The 6,000-nt window shown below is 37.9% G+C and overlaps 1 protein-coding gene across 1 annotated transcript in view; it reads left to right on the top strand.

Annotated features, from left to right (window-relative positions):
- Positions 1-880: 880 nt before the first annotated feature.
- Positions 881-6,000, top strand: part of bdnf (brain-derived neurotrophic factor) — a 28,248-nt gene continuing 23,128 nt past the window's right edge. The window contains exon 1 of the mRNA XM_057341188.1: positions 881-901. The gene's annotated coding sequence lies outside the window, so the exon portion shown is untranslated. The remainder of the gene's footprint in view (positions 902-6,000) is intronic.

The raw sequence follows: 6,000 nt of genomic DNA, 5'->3' as shown, positions 1-6,000 counted from the left end.
TTAAAAACATTTTTGTAAACAAAATACAGATATACATATAGATATAATTTTTTACATTGTTAGACTGATCATGCAAAAATGCTTCCTCATATTTCAGGAGACTTAATGCAGTTATATATATCAACTTTACAACATACATTCTTGAAATTAAATATTACATTTTTATATTTCTCAAAAATCTCAAAAATTATAATTTATAAAAAAAGATAATCAATTATTATTCATATTATTAAAATAATAAATGAGACTATTATTTGAAAAAATATATAAAATAAGTGAATAGCCCAGGGAAATTATTAATTTGAGGAGAAATGTTTGAATTCATATTGAAACCTTGCATAAATGTAGCTATTTGTTAAATACTTTGCAAGTCTAAGCACATTGACACAGCTGATATATCTTCTGAAACACTATAGGAGACATGTGAGATTACTGGGGTCTTTTTGTATGGAGAAAAATCTGAGAAGGTGGGGATTTAAAAAATTTGATCTCCATTAAATTTCATTGCTGTCTATGCAAATCAGTTTGAATATTAAGAGATCACATTAATGATTTTTCCTTATTACGTATATGTTGCGGGGAATTTATCACCAAGTTTGTGACTGTCATATAAAGGATTGTGAAATAGGAATGTTTCAGCACGCTAAATCCCAGCTTTCAGAGTGGAAAATATTCAAATAGATGGTATGGAAATCCTTGGATAAGCTAAGATTTGAAATGTAAAGCAGGGAACATGGGAGATCGACCTGCTCCCTAATGCTCCTGCAAGCTCCACCACTCAGACGAATATCAAAATTCCTGGAGCAGGGAGAGAATCTGCGGATCTGGCGCGTTTTCCGAAATCAGACCCAGTGAAATGGGACCACCGGTCCACCACTACCTAGCGGCCCACGGCATAAAGGTAAGTGCAAAGGGGGTTAGCATGCTGATGCAATATTAGGTCCATAAGAGGTGCCATCAAAACGCTACCTTGCAGATGCAGGGACTAGACGTGCAGATGAGATGCTTGTTCATACAAAGCTTAGAAGTAATTACGGATCTGTCTCCAGATGAGAATAACGAGAATGTGCTCCGAATGCTCGTCGTGTTGAACTGTCACGATCACAAACCTTTCGAACAAAAGGTGTGTCGTTACGTCACAGGGCAGTGAGAGGCCAAGGGCTGAGTGAAAACAGTGCAGCTTCCATTCAAATATATTCAAACCAAACTGCAAGAACACCACAATATCCCATCGCATGACAGCAGGCAATGGTATTCAGAGTATGGATCACCTGAAGGGCAAAGACAATGTGTGTAGTTATGGTTACGTATGTTTACGTAGGTGCAGCTATTGATGGTTCTTTCATAGGCGTTGGAGAATCTCGGGGAGGATTGTTGAGGTGTTTGATTCCCATGCAGCTGCTTATTGTTTTTATTCATTCTTCTTTTATCATCTATGCTCCGGTGTACGGTGTACAATGCCTTGCCTTGCCTAAATGGCATTACTAAAGTGGTTTGTCCCCTACTTAACACTTCAGTGGGTCAATGAACAGGCCAAACAAATGGAGCATTGGTGTTGATGAGTCAGCCCCTAGCGACCTCCCTCTTATTGTGAGGACACCTAACGGCTGCCTATTGCGTTGCCATGGCATCCACACCAAACCATAGCTACAGCTGTATCCTGAGGGTGAAAATGTTCTGAGATTTGACAGTGAAATGAAAAATGGCACGTAATCTCCACACCGGATTCGATTGTTAGCGTGGACATCCTCATTGAGGATTTTATTGTCGTGTTTTACCTGTAGGGGTGATTCATTCATTTCTGAAATTTTTTGGTGAAATTCAGTTGGGTGAGTCACAAAGGACCACCGCTGATTAGGTAACGCCAGGCGTTGGAAACCAAGGGCAAATGTCCATCCCGTCACGACAAGCTGACATTTGCCAAGGTTTGACGATAAACATCTGGTCTCTGGCAACGAGGAGAGGAGTCTCGGTGCAAACGTTCTTGTAGGCTTTCTTTCTGCTTCTCTCAGTAATGCTCTCTCTTTTACCAAATATAGCTGTAGAATAATGAAAACAATATCCAGTTTATATCTGCAAGTTAGTGAGACACCCACTCTCATTTGCAGCGAGAGCAAATGACCCTGGGGATGAGTCATAACATCACTTTAAGGCTGTTTTATTCTCTCCTCACAAACACAGTCAAATCCAGAATGCTAAGGTATTCTTATGAGATATATACGGGCAAAGAGCTTCGCTACCCTGCAGAGCCCTAAGCCCCACTGTTCTTCCCCTCTGTGCCCTTCCAAATCATGCCTCTCTTTGAACGTTTCCATTGAACGCAGCATTTTACCCAAAGGGAGTGAGACTGAGAGCCAATGAGATGCTGGCGTACATTAAAGCTCAGACAGTGTGTTACGTTGGCATTGCAAACGTTTAAAACAGTTTTTGCTTTTTGTTTTAACAAATAATTTTCAGATTTAAGAATGTACATGGTAACTAGGACTTTTTTCAATAAAGTACTGGGTGCCCTGCAAAACTTCTTTTACGCATACTGCATATTTCTTCTGTTTTGCATAGTTATCATGAATATGTTGTTGTTTATAATATTTTAGACGAACAATTATATTAACAAATCTCAATCGACCAACATAAGTCCCCTTTAAATAACATACCTGTTTGACCACTCCCAACTATACAGCCGCAGGGTAAAAGCTAAAGTGTTAACAGTCTCTGTCTTATCAGACTACATCGACTTTCCTTAGTTTAAAAGAAGAAAAGAATCAAAGGGGGGCTGACTGTAATCGGATCCCGTTTCCAGGAGTCTGAGAAGATTTCGATGAAGTAATATTATACGTCGGTCCCAGCTTGAGCCAAACAAAGGTGCGCAGCCAACCGCCAGAGCAGAGCATGTCATCTAAATAGTGCAGGCTTCTTTTTGCAGTTTATTACATCCAACTGCTTTGTGTTGGTCGAGTTTGGCTGGGAGGTGGCACAAAGGAGGCAGTTTGTTCACCCTCGACAAGCATGCTTTTATTTGCAGCGGCCCTTTGATGTATAGAGAGGGAAGCATTTGGAGTAGGATATCCCTAACACATCAACAGGGACGAAATCCCACTCTTTTAGTAGGCCTATTGTCTTAAACAATTCCCGGCCTTTCAGCAAATACCTCTTTTATTCACTTTCATGGCCTTACATTAGGCCATTGAGCAACTGTCTATTATCACAGTGTGATGGAGAAAGCCGCATGCGTGTGTGTGCGTGTGTGTGTGTGTGTGAGCGTGTGTGTGTGCGTGTGTGCGCGTGTGCGTTTTTTTGATTGTATGCGTGGCAAACGTGAGAGGGATGGACGTGTTGGAAATTGCCGTACAGCATAACAGAACTAAGTGGCATCACGCCAAGTGTACGCATGTTTGTTCAGTGTCAAAACAGAATTACAGGCCTAACAACAGCATTCAATTTGTGCCTGTGGAAGCTAAAATAACAAATCCAGTCAAGTGAGTGATACGCCCGTACAAAGATATCTACATTTAGCAGATATCTGCTCTTCACGTATATTTAGAATGATGATTTAACAAAGAAATGCTGGAATAATTTGCACTAGGTTTTGTTGTTACAACAGTTAAATGTAAAAATATGCCTTTATTGAAAGTGAGGTAGCTCATTGTCTCACTTTCAGTTTAGGGAATTGACTATGCAGTGCTATAAAATGCTGTCACTCTCACACAGCGTAAACACTTTTTGTTAAGAAAATGTAAATTGGCATAACTGAGAATTGAAACATTTGTGATTATGTATTACATATTTTGGACAGTTCCAAATATTTGTATTATGCTTTCTGCAAACAAATCAAATTAAAATGCTTTCGTTCTATTAGCTCCATTTAATGGATTTAATTATTAAAATCTATACCGCAGAATTCCACTAAGTTTTCCCACAAATCAACACAGATAATGCAGAAAAAAGTCTACAAATTCTGTCTGGGCATGGTAATCAGTTTTAATAAAGTATTAATTCTCCTATTTTTTTTTGTTCATTCTATTTACTTGTCTTTTACAATGTGCGACGTCTTGTGAACTTTATTAGGAAACTTTTTTGCAACTGCCAATACTACCACCACAAGAGACCAAAATCTGACTCAAATGGCCACTGACTAAACAGATGAACAAATACATAAACAGCTATGCACTTAAGACTTGCAGCTCTTACGTGTCAGACTTTCTACAAACAACAACAGTCTTTCATGTCTTGGCATCTAACGATGTAAAGTGATTAATAGTTTAATTTTTGATTTTTATTTTGTCTATTTAGCAGCATTGTGCTTTATCAGGAGGACTATAAAGCAGTGTTGCTTATGGTTGTATTAACAGCTCAATATTAGATGTCTGTGTACTCCAAAATGCAAATAGACAAAGCCTCACTGCTGCTGGCCCTTAGATTCCAAACCTTCACCATTGAAAAGCATGCAAAGTAGACTAGTCAAATAAACTTCACCTCAGAATCTGTGGGTGGGGGGACATAAGTTCTAGTCATAATAAATGTTGTCCTTATTTATTGAATAAAATATAAACGTTCAAGTTATTAATCGCACTCCAATGTAAAGCCACTAGGTTTCTAAAGAAAAGTTTAGATTCTCTACAAGCAAGTGAACGCACGCAGTATATTTGATATGCGAATGTGTCAGATTGAAAGTGGTGGACATGTAAAAACCTTTCTAAATAAAGCAGTACATGCAGTATAATGGTGTCAAAGAAAGCAAAATGGGCCTTTTGCTATATGATGTATATTTTAAAACAGTGTTATGGAAGTATATCACTTTGTATCATGATTATATCAAATCATACACTTGCATCAACTTTTCATAACCTGGTACAGTGGTTCTCAAACTGGGGGCCATCGATCCAGGGGGGCATAGATTTTGTGCCATTTTATGAAATATATTTTATGCAATCAAACATCAGAAAATAAGACCACCAACCAAAAGAAGTGATATTCCAGCATTGTATTACTGAATATGTTTTAGGTTTTATAAAATTCTAAGTTTAAGATTATACGTTTTTATTTGGGGGCCGCAAAGGGATGCACCCTTACAACAAACAAATTTGAGAACCACTGACCCAGTACAGCATGTGTGTGAATATATGTCTGAGTGTGCATGTGTGCTTGTCTATGCGCAAATTTGCATGAGCATAAAAACGTTCAAACACTCTTGTCGCTCAAATTTTACATTGTTGTGTATTATTGTTTTACACATTAATGGTACACAACTTATTTTGCTGTGCATATGCACATGTATACAAATGATAGTTCAGAGCTTGTAAAATGCTAGCATTGCTATGTGCATGCCAGGAATACTGGTGTCAGGAACACATTTAAACTTAGCATTAATAACAGAACTGAAAGAAAAACAGCCTCCAGTACTGCTCGCTCCCCTCAATTAAGATTAACAATGGGATTGCTTTAAGCTACATCAGTGTTCGTTTTACAGTTTACACCACTACATATATACAGTATATGTTTTCTTACAATTGCCAAGAAGCTTCACAGCCGGCTGCTAGCCATGTCATGTTGATATGTAAATTTTGCTAGTAGCCAGAAGCTGTTGCCTTCTAGAGAGAAATACCATAAGAGTGGGTGGTGCTGATTGATTCGAATGCTGACTGCTTTGAAGTCTTTGATCTTAAACATGACCGTTTTACTTTTTTACTGAATAAAATGAACAATTATTGTGAATTGGTTTTACATGAAAGAAAGGGTAAAGATTATTGCTTATTTCAATGCATAAAGATGGGAGACAGACAGGAGTCATCACAGAATATTATTTACATAATATGTATAAATGTTATAGTTTATTCAGGAATAGTGACAAAGAATGACAAAACTAACAAAAAGTCAATCTGACATGTTTACTCGCACATCATCTCCAGTCATTACAACTTTAACATCATCACAGGTTTTAACACTGTATGGTGACTCATTATAAATACACATCCACCTCCCCATGTGATTCAGTCATTGACA

This window comes from Triplophysa rosa, linkage group LG1 (assembly GCF_024868665.1).
Source record: "Triplophysa rosa linkage group LG1, Trosa_1v2, whole genome shotgun sequence".
Classification (NCBI taxonomy): Eukaryota; Metazoa; Chordata; class Actinopteri; order Cypriniformes; family Nemacheilidae; genus Triplophysa; species Triplophysa rosa.
Note: the sequence above shows the minus strand (reverse complement) of the source record. Positions and strands in the feature narration are given on the sequence as shown.